Below are 19,271 nucleotides of genomic sequence, written 5' to 3' on the forward strand. Positions count from 1 at the left end.
CTATTTTTCTCACTAGTATTTAACTTCTACTTTTTAAAGGAGACTTTTTGTCTCTCACAGCTTTTTACTTTGTTTAGCCATGATGGCACTTTTTGGTTCTCTTACTATGTTTTTTAATTTGTGGCATACAATTAAGTTGAGCCTTTATTAAGATATCTTTAAAAAGTTTCCCTGCAGCTTGTAGGGATTTCACTTTTGGCACTGTACCTTTTAATTGCTGTTTCACGAACTTCCCCCTTTCTGAAATTAAATACAATAGTGTTAGGCTGCTGTGGTGTTTTCCTTGCCACAGGGATGTTAAATTTAATTATATTAGAGTCACTATTACCAAGTAGTCCAGCTATATTCACCTCTTGGACCAGATCCTGTGGTCCACTTAAGATTAAATCAAGAATTGCCTCTCCGCTTGTGGGTTCCAAGAAGCAGTCATTTATTTTTCTACTCTCACTAAAGTTGCAGTTGCTTTGCTATTGTGATAGGAGGGGTGTGTGTGTGTGTGTGTGTGTGTGTATGGGTGCATGTGTGAAATGTTTCATTTCAGCTTCACTAGGATTTAAAGGAACCTAAATATCTAGTACAAGTAGAGAGAGAAGGTGGGTGAGGTAATATCTCTAGTGTACTGACACTTTCTGTCTCTCGTGTGGATCTGAATCAGTAAAATAAATAATTTTAATTACCAATTAGTCCTTTAATTTCTTGTGAAGCTTAAATTCAAGCTGAAGTCAAGTGCCTAGTATTCTTGTTTTTTGAAAATATTATTAGCTGAAAACATAGCCCATATCTTAAATTTCAGCATCCACTAAAGGAGGTTGAATGAGAAGCCCAGACACAACAGTGAGGGCATTGGGAGTGGGGAAATGCCCAGTCTCAGCCAAACCTGGGGCACCTGGCATTGGCCACTGTCGGAAGACCGGATACTGGGCTACGTGGACCTTTGATCTGACCCAGTATGGCCATTCTTATGTTCCTAAACCAGGGAGAACACCATGTTAATGTCATTAATATGTTACAGAGCTTGCAGGAGCCCTTGACAGGAGGAGCTTATCGGCTGTCTCCTTCCAGGGGGAAAAGGGTCTCTCTGGTCCCTGATTGCTGGGATCAGAGCAGCAGTCTTGAGGCCCTGCTTACTGCACTTGACCCTTCTAGTGCCATAGTCACAGCTCCAACTGCTGCCGCTCATAGGGACTGTGAGACACTCTACCCCAGACATACCCTATAGTCTTTGTGCTTGTGCCATAAAATGGAGCAGCCTATCTGAAAGCATAGAGACTTGGACTGTTAGTCCAAAAAGAGCATCCCACCTCCCCTGTTTGTCTCCATATTTACCACAATGGATTCAGACTTCCAAATGGAAGCCCAAGAGAGAGAGTACACACAACTTCAGGAGCCTCCTAAAGCAGAAGTTTTCAAACTGTGGGTCAGGATCCCAAAGTGGGTCACAACCCCCTTTGAATGGGGTCACCAAGGTTAGATTTGCTGGGGCCTGGGGCTGAAGCCCAAGCCCCACTGCCCAAGGCCAAAGCCAAACCCCAAGGGCTTCAGCCCTGGGCGGCAGGACCTATGTTGCAGGCCCCCTGCTTGGGGCTGAAGTCCTTGAGCTTCAGCTTTGACCCCTCTACCTGGAGCGGTGGGGCTTGGGCTTTGGCCTCCACACCCAGGGTAGTGGGGCTTGGGTGGGCTCAGGCTTTGGTCCCCCCCTCCTGGGGTTGTGGAGTAAATTTTCTTGCAGAAGGGGGTCACGGTACAATGAAGTTTGAGAACCCCTGTCCTAAAGGAAATGTGACAGGTCTGCAGAATGGTAGTTTATTGATCAATCTGATGTCATTTTCCCTTTAACTTTACTGTCTTCCCTATCCCACTCTACAGTGCTTGACATTTGTCCCATTTGTCATCAACAGTCCCATTTATAATGGAAGCTCCTTGGACAGGGACCTCGTATTCTTATGTCTGCACAGTGCCAAGCACACCAGTGATGCTATTTGAATCATCATACCAGTATCAATAGAGAGAACTATAGTTCTATCTACATCCCTCCATTTACACAGAGAATACTTTATTGAGCCATCTAATCACCAAGGTAGACAAGAATCCTGTATTGAGTTAGAGCATTTCTTAGTTAAGAAATCCCTGGTTACATAGAACCATCTACTACATTGCATAAGGAATTCACCAATTAAATTAGTTTTTAATCCTGCACAATGTTTTTTACTCAGGCATATCATTGTGCTTATGCAAATGACACCTCCTTTGGGATTTGTGTAAGTATATTTATAGAGCACACAGTTGTGTGTACACATTGGTTATATAGGAATCTATCTTGACACATGTAAGCTCATATGGGAGGTATATGTGTGGACATTGGTGGTCTCCATCCAAAGTTATTGTAACTGGCTCCACTGAACGGTGTCATTGACAGCAATAACACCAGTTCCCTAGATGTTTGGAAACATGATGGGTGTATCATGAACTTAGTGGCAAGAACAATAGATGCTCCAAGCTCTTGGTGTGTTCTCCAAAACACACTTACACGTCAAATAAATAAGGGGATTAAAAGCTGCAAATATCCTATACACAATTTCTTAATATTTAGAACCAAAAAATGACTCGGTAGTTGCAAATTCATCTAGAGCAGTGGTGGGCAACCTGTGGCCCATCAGGGTAATCTGCTTGTGGGCCACAAGACATTTTGCTGATGTTGACCCTCTGCAGGTACGGTTCCCCGCAGCTCCCAATGGTCACAGTTTGCCGTTCCCGGTCAATGGGAGCCGCAGGGAAGCGGCAGCCAGCATATCCCTGCGGCCTGCTGCTTCCTGCGGCTCCCATTGCCGGGAAGGTTGGCAGCAGGTTGCTTACCACTGATCTAGAGGCTGTCTAACTCTTCTGAGATATTCGACAGGTCTGTGTCCTCCAGCTGTAGCTATTGCGACGCCCCTGCCAGCAATTGAATATCTTGGCTCAGCTCTCAGGCCCTCCAGCCCCAGTTCTCAGGCTCTTTCTGGTGTGCTGCTCCTGCTGTAATGCAGAATTGGCTTTCTCCAGAGCTGCTCTCCTCACTTGACCTCAGATACTACATCCTTTTTCCAATTCTTTAGGAATGATGGAACTGTCTACGTGCTATAAATTAATCTAAGTGGTAACAGTGCCCAGTAATGAGCCATTGGGTTCATTACATGATTTTGCATTTCTGGGTAGTCTACCAACATCCTGAAAAGCAGGCACTGAATGGCATTCAGTCCCGCTGCTACTTCTGCACCCTCTTCCTTGTAATTAATTTCCATATTCCCAAGAATGTTTCAGTTTTATGCTGTTTGAACACTCTTACTGGTCCTTCTGCTGACAGCTAAATTGACCTTTACCTTGTTCTGGGGTTTGGTCAATCAACAGAGGACTTTATCTTGGTGTTTCTCTTATCCTATTTGGCTTTCTTGCATTACATCCCTGAAGGGTGCCTAGTGATTCTTGGGAATTCAATAACTTTATACAATTTTTCTAAGAAGGCTGGGGGCCTTTTACTGTTGGCTATAGGCCATAAGCCAAAATCCAAAACCAACACACAGAGTAGCTTGTGTTTTAGCTTGAAAGTTGAAACCTAACTGATGTTTTGCCTGAATTTAAAATCCAGCTGTCATCTCTAGTCTTGTGTTCTTATGTTGTGCCTCTGTTTGTTTTCCTTACGCATGTGCAAATATCATGCCAATGCATGCTGTAGAGAGCCCAGAATAAAGGTCTATTATGCATATTTCATATTAGATCAATGATCATCTTTCTGTTTTCAAACTCTTCATAATTTCTATCCTTAATTTTATCATTTGTTCATAATCAAATTATAGCAGTCCATTGTACTTGCACTCAATTTTTGATTTTGCTGTTTTGTCCACAATATACTCCAGAATTAGCAAGACAGACACAATCTCCATTTTTGAATGGAGACATACTGTACTTCCTGCTGCTAATTCTGATGGAAACACCTGAGGGAAGCATAGATATTTTGGTACTACATGCAGTAATTATCTTTAGAAAGTTTCCAGAAAACACAACAAAAAACTTTACCTGAAACTTTAAATTAAATTTGATTAACATTTCTTTTTGTAGCAAATGTGTTTAACAACATAATCAACATTCTTTTTTTGAACACCATTTTAAAAAATAACAGGTTTAAAATAAGGTTGTTCTGAAAACAAATGTTGATTTGATTTGTTTTGTTTTTAGCATCAGCCGTGTTGTGTGCTGTTTCAAAATAGATGGTGCCATAAGATAAGCATATGTTGTTTCACATCATGCGCTGCAGTGCATGCCTGCATAATGTTCCACTTGAAACGCAGAGAAGCAATTTTCCTTAAATACTTTATTTAAGGTCAGATTTTAGAGCCCTAGCTCACGATGATAAGCACTTGCTGATGTAAGTAGACCCACTGACGTCACTCCTTATGAATAAATGCTTTACTAGATGAGTAAGGGTAGTAGCATCTAGGCCTTAGCTTCTAACGTTTTGTCATTTGGCATAAATAACTATATATCTACCTATTCACGTTTTAGCACCCATATTTGTTACTTGGAACATTTGCAGGGAATTAGTTCTCTGCAGTTTTTATTGTCAGAGGCCTACTATGATTTTTTTACTAAAGAGTTAAGAACATCTATTTCTGTCTAGGCACATCACTTACACTAGTTCTCTGCCATATAAAATCTAATACTTTAGGCATAAATTCAGGAAAAGGCAGCAATGTGTATATATGAATTGTTTAATTTTATTTGTAGAACTGTTGAGCAATTGTTTTCCATCTTTTCTCTGTTGAAAATTTCAAGGTTTTTTGGGGGACAGGGTCTATACGGGTGAGGGAGGGGTGACCTGTCTCCTTTGCACCCAACCCTAACAAGTTCCCTCCTGGAGGGATCTGGGAAGACAGTTTCCTTTAACAAAAGTCCAAAAGGCTTTGAAGAACCCATATAGGCTTTCTTGTGGGTCCTCCAGCTTCAACAGGGAAATTCCCAAAAACCTGTCCCAGGGCACGACTCTCTTACTTTAGAGCCTGAGCAAACAAGACAGGTTCCTACACAGTCTCTCATCAGCTTGCTGCTGCCCTGCCCAACCTGACTGCCTTGCAACTTCAAGTGTCCATCCCCTTTCTCTCCCTTTCCCCCCCCCCCCCCCACTGGGCTAACCCCCAAACTGCTTCAGCTCTTTTATAAGGAATCCGCTGCTTACAGTTCCTTCACTTCATCAGGTGTCTCTGGTTGTGGACATAGTTCATTTAGTTTGTTCCAGGCTTTAAATTTCCTGTAGGGTAGCTTTGAATTCATCTCACTCCTCTGCTCTCATATCTCTTCCCATCCCCAACCCCTGCTTCTCCTTTGAATGTGCCTTTCAGGACACAGACTGTGGGTCTTGCCAAATTTGTCCTGGACAGAAGGGTTCTGCATTCTGATGGTTCTTGACAGGACTATTTTCTAGACGAAAACAGAGTACCCATAAGGCGAAGTACCAACCGATAACATGAGCATTTGAATCTTTCATCATCTGGAGCCATTGGAGCTCCACATGGTGAGTGACAAGGAGAAAGGAAGAAGCACAGATAGTAGCACAGGGCTTTCACAACCCAGTATATCTCTAGACACTCCTTCCTGAAGACTGAATACTGTGTTTCATGGTCCAGGACTTTCCTATTCACATACAGAAGAGGATGTTCCTGACAGTGAAACTGCTAGGGAAATACTGCTCCCAGGGCCCAGTGTGAGGCATCTGTGTAAAATGTTTTTTTTTTTTATTGTGAATAAACAGTATCAGTTTGTTACAGAGAATCTGTTTAATTTCTTGGAATCCCCAGCGACACTGCGGGGAGCTAGTGACATGCCAAGGAGCTGGGTTTTTTAACGAGATGGGAGAGGGGAGCTGCTGGCAAGGCAAATATGGGTACAAATTGCCAGTAATAGCCTACCCAAAGAAATGCCCAAACATGTGACTATTGGAATGGGGGTTTGTATTGGCTAGAGTTTCCACTTTGTCGACCAAGGGTTGCTCTTTATGATTCTCCACTAGATACCCTGCATAGGTGGTCTCCCACTTCCCTAATGTGTGTTTCTTTGGGTTTGTGGTTAAATAGGCACCCTATAGGGCTGGAAGGACTGAGGCTAAGTCCCTAAGGTAGATAGGCTAGTCCTGGTTGTAGACTACCACATCATGCAGGTAGGCCACTGCATAGGGCGGATAACATCTGGTTCAATAGTCTTTGAAAGGTGGCCAGAGCTCTGTATAAATCAAAGGGCATATTAGTGACCTGAAATAGGCCCACAAGGGTTGAAAAGGCTATGTCAATAACCCTTAGCTAAGTCTAATGTAAAGCTGTATTGGGCTTGCTCAAACCAATTGAGCAGATCATTAACTCAGGACATAGGGTAAGCATTGAAGTCAGAGTTCATGTTTATCTGGTGGAAGTTTATGCAGAACCAAATGGTCCCATCCAGGGAAAACAACCACCTGACTACAGCAGGGACTTCTTGATTATTCAGTCATGCCTCGCTTTAGTATCTCCATGCCCTCCTGTATTAACTCTAACCCTTCTGGGATGTGATAGTGGTTTTGACTGGAATGGGCACTGGGTTTTATGTGAATATGGTAGGTCTCCAGGGGAATTTTTCATGGAGAAGGGAGAAAGTACATCTTAGTATGCCATATCACAGTCTCATTGCCCTTTCAGTGGACAACCCAACCGTAATTGGGATCCTTTTGGCCTTACCGAAACAAGTACTGGGACCTGGGTTCCTGAATCCTCATCTTTTTCTGGATGTATGAAAAGGTCTTCCTGCACCCTCCAAGCCTTCAGCAAATTTACATAAAGACCAGAGCAGATCAACTGTCGGTTCAGGCCATAAACCTCATAATCATCCATCCCTACCCGCTGAAGGACCTCACTGGGGCCTTGCCATTTAGCTAGGAGTTTTCTCTGAGATTTTGGAGCAATATGATGACTCAATAGCCAGGCTGCAATACCCTCATCCTAGCTCACTTGTTATATTGTTGGGCCTGGCTATGCTGGGCTTGGAATAGATTGGCCCAGGCAAAGCAACTGAGGTGCTCCAGCCTCTCCCTCATTTTCAGGACATAGCGGATTACATTAAATGAGCAGATAAGCCGGGTTTCCCCCAAATCCTGGACCAGATCTAAGATAACACAGAGTTGTATCTGACAGAGAAGTCTGAAGGGGGAAAAGACAGTAGAAGCCCGTGGAACTTCTTGTACTGCAAATAAAAGTATGGCCACAATTGAGAAGTCTCTGGCTTCTGACCCAATGAACTTTCGCAGTAACTTTCAGAATTTTATTAAACTGTTCATCTAGGCCATTGTTCTGAGGATGATAGACCAAGGTCTAGTGTTGTCAAAACTAAGTGTGGCAAGACCTGTTGAACCACTTGGGACATAAAGTTTGTCCCCAATCAGTGATAACTTTTGGGGAGAAGCCTACCCTGGAAAGCCCTTCTGGAGGTCCTGCATGAGAGTGGGCACAAAGGTGTTCCCAAAAATCTATCCCAGGGAATAGCTCTTACTCAGGCTTTGAAAAAGGGTTCCTACACAATCTCTCTCATTGGCATATTGCTGTCCTCCCCAACCTGACAACCTTGCAACTTCTGAGTATCCATCCCCTTTCTCTCTTCCCCTCCCCTCCCCCTCCAGGAACTGCTTCAGCTCTCTTATAAGGAATAAGCTGCTTAAGGTTTCTTTCCTGCATCAGGTATCTTTGGTAGGCTCATTTAGCAAGTCCGTCCCATGTTTCAGATCTCCTGCAGGGCAGCTCCCTTGCTTTGTCACAGGGGAGTGGGTGGGAATAAAAACCAAAAACATTCAGGAGAAAGTGGACACTTTTTTAATTAAACAAATTGTTCTGTCAAGAGTTTAAAAAGAGAATTTTGGACAAGCTCTATTTATTTGCAGTTCTATTTTAACTCCGGAGACAGTAATTTTTATTCAGTTTGCTTTAAATTAAAGCAATGTGGTATATATATTTTTTTTTAGTGAATACAAGTGATTTACACACCATCTTGATCTGAGAGAGTTAGCATTGAATTGAGACAAACAGTGAATCCACATACAAAGAGTTTTCTAATAAAGAGACTGATGACCCAGGCACATAACCTGGGGTATGGTTAAAAATGATTATATAATGCCCAATTCTGTTGTGCTGTCAATAATTAATCTATTTAATATGTATAGAAAAATCCCTTTGACCTCTGCCTAACCCGATTTGCCTGTCTTTTGACTGTGAGCTCACTGGGGCAGGGACCATCCCTTGTAGTCTATCTGGAAAGTACATAGCATATTGCTAGCATTACTATAAAATAAATAAATAGTAATTGTGTGGGTTGGTGAATATTATGGAGAGACTTGCCAAAAATTGTGCCCCTGCTATCCAAGCCTAAACAGTTGCAAACCAGCTACTAAACGCATTATGAAGTATCATTGTGTAGATTCTCAGATGCTAGTTGCAGGCCTCATAGGATTTACTAGCTTTAACAAAGGAATGTTTTACAGCACAACCTCTAGATATTTTCTTATGTCACTTAATGGGGTAAGCCACATGGCATGAGGGAAAGTACATCAAGCCTTTGACATTTTGGGTAGGGTGTCTATAAGGCCTCTTCAACTTTCCTATCTTGATTATACCCACAGACTGGCTGAAAACAAAGCTAAAACAATGATGGATGTATACAGCATTTAAATGAACCATGGCTATGAATGGAGCTGAATCACAAGCAAACAAGCCAAAATTAGTAACTTCTTGCTCAATGCCTAGGGCAACATTTTGCTAGTGGATGATGTGATAAAGACAGACATATCCCATTCTAATTTTCTGTTCTTAGTCTAAATTTTGTCTACTAAATAAATTACTAGTGTCATCATCAATATAATCTCTGTTACTATATTTGCTTCAGCAGCAGCTGCACCATTAATTCTGCCGCTTTTTGGCTGCATCCTTCTGCTTATCGTCCAATTTGACTGTGGCATTTCTCCATGTAAAAGCTCATTTAGTTGAAACCTGGTGGTATTATGTGTTGTGTGTGCAGTGGGTAGTTTGAATGTCAGTATCATGGTTTTCTGTCTTAGCTGTAGAGACTTACTAGAGTCCAAGGGAGAAAAAGGTGCCTTTGCATCTGTTTCCCTCTTTCTATCTGTTTTTCACAGAAGAAACATCAGGGTCTCTGTTGGGTTTCAGGATTCTTTTCAGATTCATTGTCCCTTGGTCTTTCTCCATTCAGTGTGATTTATTTTGTATCCCCACTTAGATTTGGAGTCAATTAGCATTCATAAGTTTGTAACACTGGACCTTTAAATGTTAAAGGAAGTTGCAGGGAAATGGTAACATTGAAATAAAGTGGATTTTTTTTAGATAATGCTTTGCAGTTAAATGGAGTCTTTCATCATCCAAGAACTTTGCAAACAATAATTACTCAGCACTCCTTAATGTACTTAAGAATTGCTATATATAAGTTAATGAAGGCATGGAGGGCCTAATCCAGTTCCCATTGAATGAAAAGCTCCCACTGACTTTAATGGGAGTTGGATCAAGCCTTAAATGGTTAAGTCTCTTGTCCAAAATCGCAAAGCAGTGCTTCACAAACTGATATGCCAGCTTTTTCCCAATTAAGAGACTGTTAAACCAGACTTAAAAATCGCCTGGGTATTCTCTGTGTCTGTCATCTGCTGCTGCCAGGCTTAGAGCTTCTTTGTGCCCTCTACTCCAAGAGGGTGCCTTCAGCAGAGAGACTTCCCTGTGGGAGAAGCCCTTAGCAGGAAGTCTCTCGGCTGAAAACCCCCTGCAGGTGCAGAAGGAGCACAGAGGTGCCCTGTGCCACCAAACTGGCAGTCACAGTGGCAACAGCACTAGCAGATAGGGGGAGAGGGCTGAGGAAGAGGCAAATGTGTCTTATCTTTGTAGTGGAATGACTTTTATTGAGCACTATGCCTACATATAGAAAATGCTCAACTGTCGGATTTTTGTGTTTTCCTATTACTGCAGACAGTCCACAGTCACAATGTGTCATTTTTTTTTTTCAAGTGTAAGTGAATATCTGAAGCCAGGGATACTCCAAAGACATTTAGAAACCAAACACTCTGGATTCATAAACAAGAGCTTTGATTTCTCCCTCACCTCCCCGCCCCCTTCGGAAACAAGAAGGATTAAAGTGGGAGGGAGGGTGATGTCTAAAACAGCAACTGTTCCTCAAAAAAGTCTTAGAAGCATCCTATGCCGTGGCCATGCAAATTGCAAAATGCAAACAGGCACACGCCATTGGCTAGACTCTTCGTAGTTTCTGCAGCAATATTCATGTAGAATTAAGATTGGGGAACAACAAGCCATGGCATAATAACCATCAACACATAGGTGATCTTGCAGAAAACATCCAGGACTAGTCGGTAGATTTAGAGTCAATATTATGCACTGCAACTTGATGAATTCACAGACATGGCCCATATGGTTAAGCTTTTGTGTTGTATAAGATTTGTAAAAGCAGGTACTGTAGTAGAATTCTTCTTTAATAGGCTCATTCTTCTAAATTAAAATCTTAATCTGTGTTTGAATATGCTCAAAACTCCATATTTTCAAATTAGAGTTGTACACACCTGGATCAGATCAGATTATTGAGACTTTATGTAGTTGAATAAAATCATACTGTCTGAACTCTAATGTCCCTCTTTAAGGAAGTCAGTAAAAATAAATGTATTGGGTTGTGGGGAGCCACCAAGTATTAAAACCTCTGTGAGGGACCCACAGTACTAAAAAGTTCAGGAATCACAGACATAAAGAGTAGAATGAATGATAGATCAGGGAATAGAACCCAAGAGTGCTAGCACCCACTCTCCTGCTCTAGCAACTTTGAAAACGGGAGGGAATATACTAAATCTGCTCTGTCAGTTTGTAGCATTCTCTGTAGCCCAACATATACCATCTCCCCAACAACAGTACTGTTTGATACATCTCCCTCCACTTTTGTTGACTCTACAAGTTAGGAAGTAAAATGCTGCTGCAATTACAGGGTAAAATTCAGTCTGAAGTCCAGCCTAGAGGTGTATGAAACTGCTAATTTTCATTTTATTTTAAATAGCCTTGACAATTTCACTTATTTCTTGCAAGGAGGAACTTTACCATTTCTTCCAAGCAACATAGTTTATCACTGCAATAATGGGGCAATTTCACCATGAGCAAATCACAAATCTATCAAACTAATTCTGCAATTTCACTAAAAATATTTTAGCAAAATATCATTTCCCATTTGTGAAATAGAATTTTTAAGCCCCAGATTACAATTTGTTTTTGTGTAAAACTATGAGGAACTGGAGACAAAACTGTGAAATTTTTCATGTTGTTTTTCAACAAGGGTGAAGATTCTTAAACTTTGAACAGGCAATCAAGTTTCTTAGCATCCGAAGAAGTGGGTATTCACCCACGAAAGCTCATGCTCCTATACGTCTGTTTGTCTATAAGGGCTTATCTTCACTACCCGCCTGGATCGGCAGCTAGAAATCGATCTCTCAGGGATCAAATTATCGTGTCTCGTTGGGATGCGACAATCGATCCCCGAATTGACGCGCGTACTCCACCAGCGCAGGTAGGAGTAAGCGCCTTTGACTGGGGAGCCGTGGCAGTCGATTTGCCACCATCCTCACAGCGGGGTAAGTCGGCTCAGCTACGCAATTCGCATAGCTGAATTTGCGTATCTTAAATCGATTTTCCCCCACCCACCCCAGTGTAGACCTAGCCACAGGACTCTGCTGCTTTCTTAGCTGTGTTATTTCTAAAGCCTTTGTCCACCTCAAACCTCTGGGGTTTGGCACAAATAATTAAAATTTAGGATGAACCTAAATCTAAAACTCAGACGCAGCTTTGGAGAAGCTTGTATCTAGAACTGAACTTCGAGGTTCAGATGCATTTTGTATTATGTGTTTGTGTTACAGTAGTTTCCAGGCCACATGCTTTGAGGCATTTGTCCCTCTGAATTGGCTGGGACCCAACGTGGCTCCCTGGTGGTACAGTTCCCAGCTCCATTCCATGCTAACAGCAGCCCCAGGGATCCCCAGAGGGAGTTTCATATAACCCCAAGATGTATTATTGTTTCTGGGATTCTCCACGGGGAGATTATTACTCTGCCCTATGGTCCACACAGTTTCCACCTTTTCTTCCAGCATGCATCCCAGGTGCAAGAAGAAGCCTCAAAAGGTGTGTTGGAGTGGGTGAGCTATCTGTGCATAAATCTGAGGGGAGTATAATCTGGCCTTGTCATTTAGGGGACAGTGGCTGCTTTGTTTTCTATTATTTAAATCAATAGTCAGATCCTCAGCTTTTGTAAACCTTGTATATCCACAGAAGTCAAATTTATGCTCACTGGGGATATGTCCCATAGAACTATAAAAACATACCAATCAATACAGCTTACACAAGGGTTTTAAAACACAGTCATTCCTGTTACTGTGCTGGTTGCTGGGCAAGGAACCATGCTGAAGGTATCTGCTGGTAAGTACGTTTATTCGTGTAACTATTGACTGGCTCTCCTCCTGGAAACTAGCCTCTGCATATCTAGGGTAGACTTGGAACAAAATCATCCCTGTGAAGAGAAGGCTCACAACAGTTAACTGTGTGTACTGAAGTATCAAGGGGTAGCCGTGTTAGTCTGTATCTACAAAAACAACAAGGAGTCTGGTGGCATCTTAAAGACTAACAGATTTATTTGGGCACAAGCATTCGTGGGTAAAATCCTCAGTGTGTACTGAAGGCATACTTCATATTATGGAGGCAAAAATCATTCACTGGAATACTTTTTTTTTTTTCTTTTTAATTGCATGAAAAGGAATACTGATTTCCAGAGAGTGATGCTAAAATTAATCCCGTAAACAATCAATCTGAACTGAGTTAAGCACCAAATGGACAGGAAAAATAATAAATTGTTTCAAGAGTATTGCTCCGTCGTCTTTAGCTACAATAATTTAGTAGGAGTTTATGGTACATGCTCTGTTTAGGTTGAAGCTAAAGCAATTATCACGACAAGAAGATAGATTTGATTAAAAACAGCAGTAGCTGACAAATGATTACACTGTCAACTGATTCTCTTATAGACCATTTAGTTTAAATGCTGAACAAGCTGTAGATTTAATACACAGTAATTGTACACTGTCATTTTGACTGCTTACATTAAAAATGCTTTGTTTAGCCTTGACTCATTTACTTAAACAGTGAACTCATTATCATTTTACTTCTGATTACTTACAATATTGTCGCTGTTGTATGTTGAGCTACTCTCACAGCTATGCCAGAACATCAAGATCCTGGTGGTGGAAATTGCCACAATTTCATATTTTATTTATTCCTTTAAAATACTATATATCCTACTGTAACTGTCTAAAACTTTCAGTAATGATCTCTACTTGCATAAAGTATATCTTATTGTTGTTCAGTGCTTTCCATCTTCTTACGTATTTTCAGTCACTTAAGTCTTCCATTACTGCCATGCTCTGGAGAGACAAATTATCCTCTTGCTACATGCTGAAAGTTTAGGGGATTTGACCAACCCATCAGGAGGAATGGGGGTCAGAGTGAGAATTGCAACTCTAGAACAGTGAGGGTTCCCAAAAAGGATTAAGGTATGTTCCCTAATCCTGGTAAGTGGTTCCGGTAGGTGGACTGAGATGGTTTCCTAGTTTTTGCAACCCTGTTGAGGAAAGCAAACCTGGCCCCATGAAGACCTTTTTGAAAATTGAGGGAAGGAGTGACCAGCTCCCTAATAATCTACATGAAGTCCCCTGGATACCACAGGGGAGCCGAAGTAGGAGCGGTCACAAGGAAATAGCAAAGATGATTTTCTTTTAAACACTGAATGAGGAACTTTATTAGAATAAGGGAAACAGTATTATTCCTAAAGCTGGTCAGCCTCTTGGTACAGGAGTGCAAGAGGTGTATCTGCATAGATGTCTGTAGCTATAGAGCTATAGAGCATAAGAATATAAGTAGGTAGGTTCAATGAAATTGTTGACGGGCTCTGAAGACAACTTCCTGCTTATCCAGCTCTTATCAAGGTATCGTATAGCTTCTGCCTAAACTCTTCGTCCACCACTTCTGCCTGGAATGTCTTAGTTCTTTTCTTAGAGAGACAAGGAAAGACCGGCTTCTGATATGAGACAAAGGTAAGGCTGAAAAAGAGCTCGGTGTCTCATCAGAAGATGTTGGTCCAATAAAATATTTCCTTATTCATCTGATCTCTCTCTCTCTCTCTCTCTCTCACTCTTTCCTGGCACAAACATTAGCTAGGTTGTCATGGCAGAAGTGGATCTTAAGGAGTGAATGAAATGAAGGGGGGCTTTGTCAACCAGTTGAGAAGACACTCCTGCTATAAAGGCTAGAATGGGGGCGAGGGGGAGAAGCATGGATACCGTTGAGCTAGAAAATAGGTAAATGGGACATCATTGGCAGAGCAGAGGGGATAGATGGCAATAAGCCAATAAGAGACTAGGCTGGATAAGTATGGAAAGTAACCATTGTACAAGGTGTTGGTGTGGAGAGCACTTTCTGTTAAGAGAATTGGCAATATGTCACGGGGACCTGTTTCATTACCCTACTCTTCTGAGGATGACTAAAAGAAGAACATGGAGCTATAAGATGGGGAGGGAAGGACTACACAAGGGAAGCAGGAAGTAAAAGAACAAACTACAAGGAGAAAGACCAATGTGAGGGAATGGAAAGAAGGAAAAACAGTCAGAAGCAGTGTAGGTTTCAGCATTGAAGTACCTGGGTCCCTGAGACAATGATTCTCAGGTGAAATATACTTATCCCCATGTGCCAGCTACTCACAGCTGTATATTTTTCACCTTACCTATTAAGAATCAGTACACTGGAGTGGGGGGAGTGTAAGCTGCTTTAGTGTTCCATACTAGGAAATAAACATTCCTGAAGGGACTTCATGAGGACCCTGGGAAATTCAGCAAATGGTGAACTCAGTGGGGCATTTTCCAAGTTCCTCTTTATAGGCACATGTGAAGCTAATGAGATTTGCAGACTAAAAAGGAGATATGCTGGCCCCTCTGAAATCCATGGCAAAACTCCCACTGACTTCAAGGGGCCAGGATTTCTCCTCTAGTGCCTAATGCCAGTTTGACAGACAGTCACCACTGGAAAGAGAGAGGAAGCAAACCTTGGCTAGTTGGAAAGCAGTGCAGGAAGAAATGTTTATTGAAAATTAAGGGGAGCAGTGGGGGCAAAAAACCTAACCAGCTTCAAGATTGAGCTTGGTAAGTTTATGGAGGGGATGGTATGATGAGGCTGCCTTCAATGGCATGTAGCTGATCTGTGACTGCTAGCAGCAAGTATCTCCACCAGCAGGTGATGGGACACTACATGGGGAGGGCTCTGAGTTACTACAGAGAATTCTTTCCCTGGTGTCTGGCAGGTGGGTCATGCTCACATATTCAGAATCTAACTGATCACCATATTTGGGGTCAGGAAGGAATTTTCCCCTGGGTCAGATTGGCAGAATACCTGGTGGGGGGTGGGGGAGGTTGTCTTCCTCTGCAGCATGAGTGTTGGGTCACTTGCAGGTTTAAACCAGTGTAAATGGTGGATATTTTCTAACTTGAAGTCTTTAAATCATGATTTGAGGACTTCAGTAACTCAGCCAGAGGTTAGGGGTCTAACTTGGTGGGTGACATTCTGTGGCCTACAATGTGCAGGAGGTCAGACGAGATGATCATGATGGTGTCTTCTGACCTGAAAGTCTGAGTTAGAAAAGTTTGGCACTTTGAGATAACATTCAGTAAAACAATCATTGTAATCAAAATTGTTCAATTGTACTTTATTTGTTTTTTCTACTTGAAAACATCTGGGTATGACTAACTTGAAAGGGCAGATTTTAAAACTGAGGCAAATTCTTTAAAAGAAGACTGAAGGGCAAAGTAGAAAACCTTAAACCTATAATCAGCCTAGAGGCTATTTCTGAATACCATATCTGAGATACAAGTGGTTTGTATAGTTCTGAGAAGAAGAAAAGTGCAGAAATCAAATTGGGAGAGTAAAAACTGCATGGATAAAGACTGAGGTACAGATTGTATTAAGATTTGGAAAAACTTTTAAAATGTCATCCAAGTCCAGTCACAAGTAGATTGGAAAACAGCTTATTAGAGTTGAAATTCAAAATGGAAAATATAAAATAAAGATATGAAAAATAAAATTAAAACAACTCTCCAACGAGTTCAAGATAAATAACTGTAAAATTCACAAACGCATCATATGAAAGTTCAGGCTTTTTTTAGACCATCAAGATGTGAGGGAGCACTTTAAGAAGTATCTGAGAATCTAAATTATTTTTCCCCATTTCTTTTTATGATAGACGATGAGGGGAGAAATTTCTATTTGTGGGGCAGTTTCCATGGTAAATCAGTATGAGTTTGAGGGTAACTGGAGTCTCTAAGGAGGAAATTTCTGGAACAACTTCACATAATTGTGTGCACATTAGTAGCTTGCTGCAACCATTTGAATGGTGATGCAACAGGCTAACCCCACTGTTACCTTGGCTATGGTGGTATAATATAATGAATACTGTGAAACTCAAGGTGACCCTAGGTCCATTGCATTGCTTTTTGTATCAGTAATTACTGCTTTGTGAAGTTGCTGAGGGATTAGGGTATTTCATTATGTAATTAAACACACAGAAAATCAAGGAAACAGCCAGCTAACTCACAACAGATAGACACAAGAACAGTCGTCATAGGATGAGACTTTATTTCTGCCTTTTGGATTTCTCTGTGCAGAATACAAAAACAATTTAGCATGAGAGGCAAGCTTAACTTTAGGTTTATTAATGGACAGATATTGAAAATAGCAAGGCAACTATACAATCTGGATACAATTTTTCAGAATGAAAGGTTGAATGATACTTATAGGAATGAGTTTTATATTTTTTAATAGTGAACTGAAAAGGGAAATGTAAAGGTTGGCACTGGACACTCTGGGGATTTTCCTAATCTTTAAAAACTTTCTACAGCAAAACACAGCATGTGGAATTGTTTCTTTTGCATCATCAAAATTCTTACTCTGTATAAAAAAACAATAAGCCATGGCAGGGAGAATGAATTTGAGAGAGTATAACATGTACATAAACTGTGAACACAGTTTTTGCCCCAAACTGTAAAAAGCTACTGTAGCAGTTGTGGGATATGCCCCAAGAATGACAGAATCACCATACTGGATCAGTTTATTGGTTCATCTCATATAGAGTTCTTTTACCATCATTGGCTAGAACTCAAAGCATTGAAGGAAATAGGCCCATTCTCCCCTATAATTTACTTAGTCAATTATGCATATCTGTATAATATGGGAATTCCCTCCTAATTCCACCCCCAAACAACAGTTTTATTCCCTGAAACATGAGATTTCATTTCTCATTTTGTTTATCTTAGATTGCGTGGCTATCAAAATTCTTCACCAAGCTAAGCAAATTCTGTAGGGTATTATGATTGGTTGATTGTTTTGCTAAAATGCCCCTTGTTTCGGTGTGGGAAGAAATTGAGGGACAACCACTTAGTATTCAAGTGATCATGGGTTTAAGTAAACATCTCCGTGTATGTCAAGGCTGGATGAAGATAATCAAAGTTGATGGAGAAAGCATCACAAGTTCTGTTTTCAGCTTCCTAGAATGTAAATTATTTGGTGGGTAGGGACCCTGTTTTCCTATATATTTGTGTAGTTCACGTACAGTGGGATCCCTATATTATTGATGACTTTGGGTGCTACCACAGTAGAAATCATAAATAGAAATAATGTACAGCCCTGCCTCTTAGCTCCCTTTTCCTCAGTGTGTGTCTGTCTGTCTCTCTCTCGCTTACTTTTACTTTTTAGAACAAACCTGTTAGATGAATGACCGCTTCTGATCTAGAATTTGAAAGCCTGGAGGGGCTTGTTCTCTTGAGCTCACCAGTGGGACAAACAGCATGCTGCAGCTCTAATATTTTATCCAATTCAAAAAGCTCTCTGTATACCTTACTCTGAATTGACTTTCAACATAATGTGTAAGGGAAGATTGGCTCATATGGCTCTTATCGCTTGTTTTATCACATTTCGGCGGGGGGGGGGGGAAAGGAATACTACATCTGTTTTGCAGGCTGTGTCCACAATTTATTCTACAACCATTTCTTTCATTATGTTAATAACTTTGTTTTGTATGTATGCACTTTGGCAAATTGTATAAACAATTTTTCCTAATTTTGGCTCTTTCTGCATGGCAAATTTAAATCATTTCGAGCACAGCTCAGCAGATGAATGGCCAGGTCGGGTTTCTCAAAAGCTCGATGAAAACTAAGCTCATTAACTGCAAGAAACTGAATCAGCGCTGCCATAGTTTTGATGTAGCACCTGTTCTTGTTTAATTGAATTGAATTTAATAGAAATGATCCAATCATTTTCCCACCTCCTGTTCATTCTTTTGCTTCTTCCCATAAAGACACAGCTTCCAGGAAATCTGTGTCGCTGACATGTCATAGAAGCATGCTCTTTTTCTTCAAATGCAGCTTTCAAGTCCTCAAAATGTACAATAGTTAATGCCTCATAACTTGCAAGATACGTCCCTTGGACAGTGAACTTGGAAAGTACAGTTCTCCATTGTACTATGTGTTTGCAAATGGGTGAAATTCACTAAGGACTACATTGTGACTCAGACTACATGCATGGGCAAGGAAATTAGGAGTAAAAAAATTTCCTTCTACCCCTGCTCAGGTCATCTAGACCTTGGATCTGGGGGCACAGAAATAAGTGGAACTGCTCCATCCACTTATTCCCTGCTTGGAGATGACAACTAGGGAATGGCAGAGCTTTGGCCACATCATCCCATGTGCTGGCCACAGTAGCTGAGATAGCATGGGAGTAGATGGGTAAACATTTACTGCTGATACAGGCCAGGATTGGTTTAGGCCATTAGTGAATTATTCTCCCCTGGGAGAAAGGAGTAAGCAGAGAAATAAATGTGACTCAGAGGTGTGCCTGAGTTACCAGGCCTTTTGAGGTGGTACGGTTAATGCCTCCAGTAAAATCTAGCTCTACCTCTATCTCTTGCTGAAAGATTTTAGCTGTGACAACTCAAAGTATCTTTGTACTTCTAAACACGGTTGAATGAAAACATTCTCACAGCTGCTCTGGTCCAGGAAAAATGTTACACTTTCATGATTTTGAAAAAATACAAAAAATTGGGTAGGCTCAGTTCAAATGTCTGTTTAAAAACAAACTTTCTAGTTAACTGTGAACGCA

This window comes from Trachemys scripta, chromosome 6 (assembly GCF_013100865.1).
Source record: "Trachemys scripta elegans isolate TJP31775 chromosome 6, CAS_Tse_1.0, whole genome shotgun sequence".
NCBI lineage: Eukaryota > Metazoa > Chordata > Testudines > Emydidae > Trachemys > Trachemys scripta.